Source organism: Pinus tabuliformis, chromosome 1_2 (assembly GCF_031772625.1).
Source record: "Pinus tabuliformis cultivar Carrire ecotype Pingquan chromosome 1_2, CPIR1, whole genome shotgun sequence".
NCBI classification, from domain to species: Eukaryota; Viridiplantae; Streptophyta; class Pinopsida; order Pinales; family Pinaceae; genus Pinus; species Pinus tabuliformis.
The window spans coordinates 1,274,174,513-1,274,187,431 of record NC_142298.1 but is presented as its reverse complement, the minus strand read 5'-3'; positions in this window follow the sequence as shown (position 1 = coordinate 1,274,187,431).

Below are 12,919 nucleotides of genomic sequence, written 5' to 3'. Positions count from 1 at the left end.
AGGAGGTCTAAAGGTCATTTTAGTATTGATAATGGGTAGGTGATAGGTTAAGAGTCTCATTTTCATATCCAAATAAAGTTAAATTAGCCTTGTTCCATGTCCTAGAAGTCTTACATGCTATTTAGAACCCATATTTTTAACCATTTTGAAAACTGTGTTGAAAAAGAGCATACACATGAATCCACAATTTTGTAGCGCAACTAGTTCAAAAAAGGTGATTTGTGCTACAAAAGCAGCGAATTTCGTAGCGCACTATGAGACAAAAACCCTATTGTTCTATTTTTAGTAGTCAGCTTCCAAGGGGGTTCTTGAGCAATAGAAAAACCATTTTTGAAAAATAAAAGAGTTTTTTCTTATAAACATTCTTACCTACAAAAATTTCCTCCATTTTTGTAACAGCTATCAAGGATCAAGAGATAGAAGCTCAGGAGTGCAGCCTTCTTTTTAAGGAAAAACAAAGTTATTTTTATTGGTTGATGAAGTGGTTGTTGCTTTCCACTCCCTCATTTTGTCACATTTCTCTCCACATTAAAATATCATTCCTTAAACAAGCTACCCAAGCTCCTCTCTTTCATTTACTTTTCAACCTTTGCATGTATCAGTCAGCTGTCACCTTTGAAAAGTTAACTTTGTGACAAACAACTTATTGTCCAAAAAGTTCTTTACAACTGTCATATTTTTAAGAGGGCAGTTTGGGTTATAAAGGGAAATTGCCATGAAGATGAAAGGATAAAAACAAGACTATCATGGATGACCTCAGCTTCACATAAGCTTTCATCTAGATAGGATACATGTCTTTCTACCAGGAGCTGCAAGGGGATTTGTGTGTTTCTTGGATTTTTTTGAGTTGTTGATTTCAAAAGGAATTTTCAGACACATGAAGATGACTTTCAAAAATATGAAGGAGGTTTTCTCTAATAACATAACAAGGAATAGAAACCTCTTTCAAATTTCTGCCAAGTGCCACCAATTTGGAGATTTGAGGTTTCCTTTGAGACCTATTTGCAGAATTCTGAATTTTCTTGTTTTATACATGATTTTATAATGCAGATTCCAGACAACTGAAGCTGGGTTTCAAAAAAATGAGAGAGGTGTTTCTTATAGACATTCATATCTACAAAATCCTCCTCCATTTTTTTAATATACATTAGGGATCAAAAGATATAAGCTCTGTCTCAACACCTATTTTTCAGATAAAAACCGTGCAGAAAATGATAAATTTATAGGTTAATCTTTCATTAAGGTGAAGACCAAATTTTGTAGAAGAACATCTTATAAGGGTAAGTTTTTTTGATTCTTGGTGATCATATCAGTCTTTATGAAATATTGAAAATTCCCAAACTGCATATTTTTAAGGCCGTGTTGAAAAAGGAGCATACACAACAATTTCATAGCACGCTATGAAACTGTTGAAGGTGACTTTCTAGCACTTTATAGATGCATTTCGAAGGTCAGGTTTGATCAAGTCCAAGTTTTGATGATTTTTGGTAGACATATGAGGATCATTAATGAAGTTTCAGATGGAAGTGATGCAAAATGGTTCAAAGAAGTATTCCATAAATAATATAAAAGTTGTGATACAAAAATAGGCTATTTACATAGCATAGTCATGTTTTATTCTCTTGTTCATCTATTCGTGATTCCCTTTCTTGCACAGGTGGATAAATGAAGTTTCTATGGATTACTAATGCATGCCACATGGACACTAGCAAAAATGTTTGAAGATAGGCATTAAGGATTAAGGGCTTTAAAAGGAGGAAATCTATCTCCTAGTTTTCAGGACAGTTAGGTCATGGCTCGGCAGGTTTTGCAATGGCACTACGGACATCATCAAGCTCTAAGACATGGGTTGGCAGCTGATTGAATAATTTATTGAAGTCATAGATAAGGTTGTTGAAAGCATGTTTTAGGAGTTTCACTCCTATTTTTATTAGGACTCTTAAAGATAGCTAGCTGTCAAGTTGTAATTAAGTAGTTTGTTTTTGGAATAGATAGGTGTCAAAGTTAGGAATTCGAATTCCCCTAAAGATGGATCATAGTATCCAAGGTTGTAAAACTCTATATAAAGCTTGAGAATCAAATTCCTCAGGGTTGGAAAGTGTTATAGAAAAGGAATACTCTTGTAAATGCTAGGAAGAGACTAATATATACAGAAGCAGTTTAACTTTTCTGAATCTGAGATTCTTAGTGTACTTCAGTGAGCTCTATCTTTTATCTTTGATATGTTTTACTTCCATAGTATTCATGATTATTACTTAGAATTCATGGAGGAACATGCTCTGACTTCCTTTAAGTGTTAAACTATGGTGAATTGAGTTCTTGGGTCCTATCTTTGGATGTTTTTCTTCAATGTTTTAATACTCATTACTTAGAATTCATGGTTATTCATGGTTTGACTTGCTTTAAGCATTATATTTTGATGAATCACTTTTAATACTTTCCTTTTGAATACCTAGATGTATCATTACTCATAATTCATGCCCATATGCTCTGACTCCTATGAACTTCAAGTTATTGAGACTTTCCTAAATGTGTTACTTTTTCATTGAAGTAGATACAAGCCTCAGTTCATAAGAAAAGCTATTTGTTATCTTTTTATCTGTCACTGAATCCATAGGCCAAAGGTAGCAAGTATCCATCTTTCAACAAATAAACATATAAAATCACAAACCAGAGAGTTAGACATATATCTATATCTTTAATCAATATCATTAACCCTTGAGGGAGCCCTCTCAGGCTAAGAAGTCTAAGCCTTAGCCAAAAGATTGGTTTGAAATACTTACTCAGAGTCTACTTGATCAACAACCCATCAGGGTTAGATTTTGTGATAACAGGAATTTTGAACTACACCCTTAAGAAATCCCTCCTCCTTGTTAGGCGCATGGTGCATCATCAAATCATGATCATCCTCCCTTCGTCCTTCGGCACTATGCCCTGTGCCCTTCCTGACCTTTGTTGGGTGCATGGTGCACTTGGTAAGGTTTAAGATTCACCCTTTTAGCCTTCAACAATGCGCCTTATTCCCTCCTCGATTTTCTTGACCGCACGAATGCACTTCCAAGCCTTCAATGCCCTTTCCTTCGTCCTTCAGACTTGTGCCCTATGCCCTCCCTTGACCTTCCTCTCCTAGTTGAGTGCATGAGCACACCCTAAAGCCTTGAAGCCTCCAAGCACTCATTCCTTCCCCCTTTGGAAGTTTTCCCTTTGCCCAGAAGCTCCCTTTTATGCACTATCAAGTTATGAACAAAACAATTGCATGGAACATGTTAAAATAGGATATTTTTCAACATGATATTTTGTAACACCCTCCTCTCACATCTACCCAAGTAACAAGACAATTAGGGTAAACATGTGATGCAAAGTTACCATGATATGATTAGACCTCCTATTTCACGTTAAGGAAGTGGAATCGATGGAAACACACCATATAGACCTTCCACATTAGCAACAGGACTCTCAAAAACCATCCCAACATCTCTGGTAACCATCCCCTAGGTACCACTAATTTTTTAGACCAATAAACCCCTGGAAACTCCCATGATATGGGCACGACAATGTCCAGAAGGCTCTAGACACTCCCACAACATGGTGTGCCAGCATCTAGGGACTATTTTTCTCAGTGTTGTGCTAGAAACCCCAGGATTTGAACCACTTTTTCAAGCCTAGGGCCTAGGTCACTACCCAAAATTGGATGTGTTGGGCATGGAATCCCCCCAAGGCATGTTTTGGGGCTTAAAGCCAAAGCTTTAACCCGATATTGTTGTAAAGACTCCGTGAAGTGCGAACATGAAGTGCGAAATGTATGATAGAGTCACAAGGTTGTCCGCCCTATTTTTGTAATGTAATGTTAGCCTACCCATGGTCCACAGATCATGGGATTATATAAATAGAGCGAGGATCTAAGTGTAAGAGATAGTGATGATAAGAGAAAGAGTCTAAGTGACTAAGTGTGTCTTTGGGTCATAGAGTAGGAAAAGGCTCCACAATTGAGTGCGCAGCAGGCTAGTAGTCCCCAGCTAAGTGCGCAGGGTGGAGTTGAGTCTATAACCGAGGAAGAAATTAATAAAGAGAATTTTTGTTACAAATTTGTGTATCTGTTCTTGGGTTAATGCACGTTTGATATAAATTACAAATATACTATTTATTTACTCCGCGCACCTGTATGAATGATTTATATTGTTAAGTATAGCTTAAAGCATGCAAGTATGCTAAGTTAATCAACTAATAGTGGAATATCAGTGAAGTCTTGGGTAATAATGCAGAAGCGCAGCGTTCAGCCCTTGAGTATGGCTACGCGAAGGCAACATCTCAGGCTGCGAGGTACAAAAAGTGCGCGTAGTGATGTGCGTACAGGGCCGAACCACGGTCCAATTGAACTCATCAGACATCTCTAGGGTGTGAAAACCTAGTTCTAGCATCCTCCCATACTACTTCAAGTGAGACCTCAGTCTGTGCTCCGTGAACTGTTGCCGAAAGGGCCAGTAGTACTGGGATTTGTTTGGCTAAATCAACTCTGAACTTGGGTCAGGCCCCAATAAGCCAACAAATGGTTCTGTTTCCGGGACTAGGATCTGCATAAGAGATGTTTGATGTTGTGTCATTGGAATCCGATAAAGAAAGAAATTAAAGAGTGGTTGGACATAAAGATTCACGAGTTCGCAATGCAGGAAAACAGGAATCCATGAGTATCGAAGGCAGAGTGGTTATAACGCTACTTATATATGGAAATCCACAAAAGTTTCTCCACATCCTTCCCCTCTAAGTTGTATGAGTGGATTGCGAAGCTAGCAGACAATCAGGGAAGGTGTAGGCTTAATAAACCTATCGTTTGGATTCCAGAGTTGGTGCACAGACTGGAAGCATCGGAAGATAAGATTGCGCGCACTGTGGACCATTGGCTCGATCGAATTATAGGAGGATTTATCACCAAGTTCATGGTAGATACTTCAGTCAGCTATAACAAGGCGGAATGATGCTTCCTCAAAGGACTGCGAGGTAAGTACGTTAAATATTTGAATGCTTGGATTAAGATGCTACTATGTGAAAAGCGAGTTATGCGAATAAATTGATGTTTGGGGCTACACGAAGTGGGAAGATCTATAGAAACAAAGGTAGCGTAGAACTAGAGTCTAGCCCCTTGATTTCACCTCCGCAAGAAAGCGAGGAAGATATCGCGAAGGTTTCACCAACAAGTGCGATCAGTTTAATGAGTTAGCAAATTCCGCACATACCACCCCCACTTACACCACCACTAGTTTCACCATCTTCACCCCCATCTTTGCCCACACCACCTTTGCCACCACCACAATTCAATATGGCAAGTGAAATAAGGTTGTCGGTGTTCAAAGGAGTATGGAATGAAGATCCGAACCAATTTTGGTTTGTGGTAAAGGCTGTATGGGAAGCACAAGGAGTCACAGATGACAATATAAAGAAGGCAATGCTAGTGAGCGTGTTGCAGGATCACGCACTAATGTGTTACATTAAGCATTTCAATGACAATCCAGATGCAGGGATCGTGGATATCCAAGCTATGCTAAACAGGGAATTTAGCAGGCCAAAATCAGAGACACAGTCGATTATTGGATTTAAGGAAATTGCGATGCTTCTAGGCGAGACCCCTTGGGAGCTAGATCAAGGACTGAAGTGTATGATTCGTGAAGCCAACATGACCTTGATGGATGGGCAACATAGTGCATTGTTTGTAGTGTCACTAATGCCTCATCTAAGGAACGTGCTATCACAACAAAAGTTGTCAACTCAAGCCGAGGCCTTGGAGATTTCAACGAGACTACACGAGACCTTGATACAAGATCCTAACCTGGGAGTCCAATAGATCCACACGCAGTTGAAAAACTTGTGTCTTGAGATGCAGAGTTTGAAACAAGACAGGACAACTTGCCCAGAAGCACGCGAGGAAGTATGGGGCATAAAGTACAAAGGCCAAGGACATGATAAGGACCATTATCCAGTCTTCGGGAACTACCTGGTGGGAGGAGGGCCAATACCATTGAGACTAGAGGCACAAGCAAGACCGAGCATAGCACCTACATTATGGTGTGCAATTTTTCAGATAGGAGGGAAGCATGCTACAGATAACTACCATCTATTACAGAAGTATACACATACATCACAACAGTTGTTTTGTAATTTCTGTAGGAGTAAGCCATGATGAGCATAACTGTTGAAGTTATGAAATGATGATAGATCAGACTCCTACCTATAGAGTTCAAACCAAAACATGAGCCCTCAATCAAAATGCAGGGATGGCGCACACTGGATTTCAGGGGCGCAGATGAGGTCGAGGTGGAATGGGGCTAGGAAGGGGTTGCAGACAGCTGATTTGTTACAATTGTGGAGGGCTAGGGCATTATGCCCACGATTGTATAAATCCAACGAGAGCATCATGTTTATATTGTACCCAGTTTGATCATGAGATGGAGGACTACCCCACACTGATAGTGAGGTTGTGTGATAAAGGAACACTCCAACTTCCACAAAGTCAGAACCTACACATGATCAGGTCTAAGCCACGCAAAGAGGACCCGAATGTAAACATTTTGCTCCGAATCGGTATCATGACAGGAGATGACAAGGGCAAGTAAGAGAGTTTATGGGTTTGCAAGCCTCCAACAAAGGAACCAAAATTTGATTTGGAGCGTGCTAAGGAGACATTCATGGAAGCTAAGAAGAGTTTCACGAAGGCATCCACTTCAAGTAGTAAAGACAAACTAGAACCAGAGATGGACCCATCAATGCTCACTACCTTTCTGGAGACATGCATGAAGCTGCTGCGTGACAGAAAAGCGGTGAAAGGACTGCAAGAACTCATCACTAGATGTGCAGGAACAGGAGAACCGCACGTAGTCTAGAATCTCAGAAAGCACACAACACGAACAAGAAGGGAGATGAGATTGATCGCATAGATCTGGGAATATGAAATGGATCAAATGATTTTGGATCTAGGATCGGACGTGAACATCTTGCCAAAGCAGACATGGGAGCGCATGGGATGGCCTGCATTCCAATGGTCTCCTATTCAATTGTGAATAGCGAACCAGTAAAAGATTCTACCGATGGGAAGATTGCAATGAATAACAGTAGATATTGAAGGTGCGAGTGCACTTGTAGATTTTGAAGTCATAGATATTTTTGATGACAAAATCCCTATCGTGCATTACGGGGAATAGATTGGGCCACTGACATGAATGGCATGATAAATCTAAAGAAGCACAAGATAACTTTTGAGAAAAAGTCACTATGCGTAATGGTACCTTTAGACCATTAGGAAGGATCGTGCTACACTGATCTAGTGCACAACAATGACAGCGATGACGATCTAGACTGTATCTACAAGATAACCACTCAGGAGAAGGATTGGGTGAATCCAACAACAGATGGCAGGATTTCGTGGGAGCGCAAAAGCTCTTTCACCCCAGATTCGGACGAAGACATATAACGTTAACAGAACTGGTTACACAAGGTAACCATGCTCAACTGCAACATGATGATAAGGTCACTACACTATGTAGCAACGAAAGCAAGAAATATACCTATGTATGACAGGTTGAACTAGGTGGATGATTTCCTGAACAAATTTGAAAAAGAAGTACCAAAACAACAGTGTTACGCTCTGAAATGGGCACTGTGCGCTACACCCCCAAAATGGTGGGGTACGCACCAACAAAATTTTGAGGACTGGTGCAAATGTAGAAGGATGATGCTTATGCAGTTTGGAAAGCCTCAAATGTGGATGAAAGCCAAGTACGATGGACAAAGTAGCCTACGTGCCCACTTCTCCATATGGGTACAGGCGTATGGTATGCAACCTACACGAACACACATCATCCTTGTGATAGGTAATAGGACCAACACATAGGGGCGGGCAAGGCGATGGCGCGAACGGCGAAGTATGATAAGACCAACCATGCCAAAGATTATATGCATATAAGCCTTTGACAAAGTGTGCAAAGTACTAAACGTTGTCCATCATGTGAGATGCACTGACTAGGATGTGCAGATACCAACTATCCTATGGGCTTATAGGACCATGTGCAAAACCCTCACCGCACAGGCACTTCTGACACTGAAGGATGAAGCAAATGTTGTCATATCTATGGAGCATGCAAAGCCTAGTCCACACATAACAGCCAGCATAGATACGACGGCCTGCAAGCCCAAAAAGAAGGAATCACACAACTGAAAAAAATAGAACACATGAGACTTGAGGAAGAAATCTAATAGGGAAACCTTAGACTCTACGAACTGGAAAAAGAAAGGGTATGGTTAAGGAGGAAAAGCACTTTGATGGACGCAGAGGTCAAGAAGCTGGAGAATGAGATAAAGGAAGATTTTCTCACTGAAATAACTAGGATGTTAAGGCAAGGTGTGTACGCTCATACTAGTAAGTTTGAGAATTATCGTCATGCATTGGTTAGTCTAATGCCTTGGCTTGGACCGCATATCTCCAAGCATAATGACCAGGGTCGGGCATTACAAATGGTGAAGTGCGCGACGCTGACCACAACAATAGAGGGTGGGGATTCTCTAAGAACCCTGATGGAGGATAGGATGGAGCTCTACATGGGTGGGGCAATCACCTGACTAGCCAAGGGAAGGACAGTCTTAGCGCTGCAGGTAGTTGGAAGGGAGCGCGGGACTATTAACTATTCTGCCCAGGAGCTCTAAGAGTCACAAGCTCTGTGACCGCACACGGGGGGCTGCACTATTGTGCGAGTTGGCCAGAAAGTGACCATTGAAGTCACTATTCACGATGGGATGCTCGACTTGAGTCCAAATGGAGTAGGTGGCAGGCATTTAAGACGTGATTTATGGGCAAGATTTGGGAAAATCTACCACCAAGAAAGCATTAATGAACCGGAATTGGGGGGAACGGTCGAATTCAAATTCAAAAAGTGCTATAAAACACAAAGGGCCACCCAGAAAACAACACTTGGTCATTTGCAAATTGAGCTATTGAGCAGAGCCTTGAGAATTGTGAATCAAGCATTGATTGAGCCTCTGAACTCGCGAGTGACATATTATAGCCTAGATACAATGACAGCAACTAAGGATGGTTTGGGAATAGAAGAGGCAACCGCCGACAAGGCCACACATGCCCTAACTGTGGAGGATGTTACAGAAGGTGTCGGGGTTGTGGCAGAGATCCCCAAATCACCGCGTACGCCAAGGCCTAAGAAGGATAAATAAGAAATGGCTCCAGTATGTGTGTCCCTGAGGAACCCGCTACATAGTAAACTATCGATGGAAGAGAAGGGGAAAGCTGTCACGATAGAAAAAGATGAGGAAGAAGAAGATTTGCAAGCCCTTATTATCGCAGAGGAAGAAGATGAAGGCATGGAGGTAGATATTCAACCTACACACTCTGTGACAAAACTGCTAGCCTATGTCCCCCCGTAGAAAGGGAAGGCTAAAGTACCCAAAGATCTGGATGAGACCAAGAGTTCGCTCCAGACTTCGCTCCTTCCATATGGAATTAGGTTTGAAGGCACCCACCTTTGCACATAATTTTTAGAGAATTGCCACGAAGCCCAGGAGAAGGTAAAACCTTCCATTATGCATGGATGTTTCTATCCATAGTGCTTGTAGCGAGGGAACTATCGGAGGATAGTCAATTCCCCACAATTGACAGAGATTTACCACAGGCCGCGAAGTACGCTTTGCTATGGGTCACGAAGGATACGACAAGGATCCGTGACACCAACATCTTCTGGGTACTCATGGAGATGACCATCCAAATGTGGATCAACCGTAAGTTGCGTTGTCGCCCACGGTTTACAACAATCTACAAAGTTTTGAAGAATTTAAGGCATATATGCATAACATCTTTATCAAGATGTGCAAGGATCACTGTCTTGGAGGCATGGCCTCTAGAATGGCATGCCCCAGATCTTGCAGAACTTGAAAGGGTGGTAGCATAGAGGAAGAAAGACAATGCCAAGGTGTGCATCGCACAGTTGGCCAAGAAAAGGTGGAAGGAAACAGTAGTAGCTGAGGTATGGGCAGCGCAGGAAGAAGCACAAAAAGCCGCTGAGTAGAAAAAGGCTGCAAAAGCAACAATAGTAGCACAGGAAGCAACTCTAAAGGCAAGCGAGGGCCAAGCAACACCGTCGCAGGGACAGGAGGTAGAGGAAGAAAAAACAAAGAAGGAGGCGCGGACCTGTTTGCTCTCCAGGAAACTCTCCTAGGTTGTAGCTCGGAGATGCGTGGTAACATATAATCTTCAATATGGTTCTAGGAACTTATTGGGATGGGTGATGGCTTGGTTCAAGCCAGATAACCACTTCTACTCTGTTTTCACTCTAGACATGCATGAACACCCTCAGACTACAAGGCTTTAGACCACCAATGCTCAACAATTTTGGAATTAGGTGAATAGATGAAGAACACTAAGCACACCAGCAGATGCATATAGAATGTATGATGGCCAACTGCAACTAGTAAAGAAACTTGAAAATCTAATCTACCAATGCAGAGATAAGATGACAGTTATCTTGCATTAGATATAGAAGAAACCTGAGTGGCTTACTCATTGATACATTCAATTGTCTAATCCAGAGATAAGATGATAGTTATCTAGCATTAAACATAGCAGAAATCATGAATACAATACATCAGGCACAAGCTTAGAACAGAGAAGAAATGGGAATTGAGCAATTAATAGCAAAAGAAGCTTGCATTGCTGAAAATGAAGATGAGACGCTGCAAGTTACATAATATCTATAGTCTCCAGAAGTTGAACCGAAACACAATTTCCAACCTTGATTACATCATCCTTCTGGATATTTATAATCTATCATTACAATGGCCCTTAGCCGTTTTAGGGATGGAGGGGTCTTAATTTACCACCAACTACCATTAACTATCTAATAGCGTCTCTGAACGCAATTGTTTTCTTCACTATGAAAGCATGATCAGTTCTGGTACTGTGTTGTCCTTTAGGTGGTCGAATTGATTCTAGCAGTGGAGTTCCATGACTATTTAATTCGGTTGTTGAGTCATGCTATGTCCTTTTATCCTTTGGCCATGCTCTTCTTTTAATTCAGTTTCATGGTCAGGCTATCACCAGACTGACAGAGTCAGCCATCTTCTCATTCGTGCAACAGACAGGGAGTGGATTATGGAGTACATGGGTAGATGAATCGTTGGGAGAGATCGTGAATGGTGGTCGTTGGATCAAGGAAGGTGTGCAGTGGAGATCATTTTTTGGAGGCTAGTGGTCATGAGGTGAGTGGAATATGTCTGGGCCGTTGGATCTTTAGGCAGGTGGATCGGATGGTTATCGGGTGGCGGAGATGCATGGACGATAATGTGTAGGGTGGTTTGATTTAAGTGGAAATGGTTTTCATAGAGCGGGCATCAGGTGGTAAACGGTAAGTGTCAGAACTCGCCCAATGCCATTCACTAGATGACATGTAGCGGCGGGAGAAAGAAAAATCGCTCTCATTGCGTTGGTACCTTTTGCGCTTGTTGTATGCGTGATATGGGCACTGAATGTTAGATTTGGCGGGGTTGATCTAATGGCTGGAAATGAGCGGGTATGTTGGTGTATCAGATGGGACATGGACTGTTGGATCAACGGGAAAAGATCGACGGCGGAGGTGCGGTGAAGGTATGGGATGTCTTTGGAAAATGTGCTATGAGCACGTAAGACATATGGGTAAGGTTTTATGGGTATATTTGGCTTTCACGCTTGGAACTAAGGATAAAAAGGGTTTTGTCAGGGTATTGAGGTGAATTCAGGAAATGGGATGGGTAGAGTGTGAGAGGGGTAAGAGAAGGAGGGGAATAATGGCCCATGTGGGACCTCTTTAATAATAAAGAAGCAGACCAAACCTTTCCTTTAACCTTCAAAAAGCCAGTATTGCACCTCAGGGCTAACACTGGCTCCTTCTGGGGATGGAAGCCTCCCTGTGAGGTTTCAAGAACCCTAGACCACTGCCTTTTACATAAGAAACAAGATTAGAAATATTACTTAGTGTTCCATCAGGCATGGAGTCTATCTAAGCCTACACTAAAGCTTTGAAAAATAACATATTTACAATACTGAGGCCTAAAAGCCTCAAACAATATAAACTTTCAAAAACTGCCCATTGACTGGGGCATCATAAACAGTTTCTCCCTCCAAACTTTGCAGCATGAAAGTATTGTTTCCCTGAACCTGAGAGATGACAAATGGCCCTGTCCATAGAGCATGAAATTTACCATGGTTGCCTTTCTTTTCCTGTAGTGCTTCCCATTTTAGGACCCAGTCACCAACCTGAAAAATTGTCCATCTTTACCTTTCTGTCAAAAGCTTCCTTGATTTTCCTTTGATGTATTGCACACCTCTCAATCAGTTGATCTCTGATTTGATGAACTTCATCCAAGTCACTCATCCTCCCTGCCATGTCATTTTCCTCGTTCTGCTCTTCTTGCAAGAATTTGGCCACAAGGAGGATCAATTGGACTGGGAAAACAACCTCAGTGCCATATACCAGCTTGAATGGAGAATTCCATGTGGAATTCTTGGTGGTAACCCTATCAGCCCACAACTTTAGTTTGGAATCCCAACTCTGCTTGTTGTCTTCCAGAAGCTTTTTTAATATCCTTACTAGGCTTTTATTGGATGATTCTACTAGGCAATTACCCTGAGGATAATATGAGGTCGAATGCACTAGTTTAATGCCCATCAAGTCACACATGTCCACCAACTCTTTTTCCCTGAAAGTTTCTACATTGTTTGTAACCAATTTAGTTGGGCAACCAAACCTGGTGAAAATGTTTTCTGTCAAGAATTTCATGACAACCTGGTGATCAACTTTCTTAGTGGGGATGACCTCGATCCATTTAGTAAATAATCAGTTTCTACTAAAATCCATCTCTGCTGGCCACTAGAATGTGGATTAATCTCCCCTAT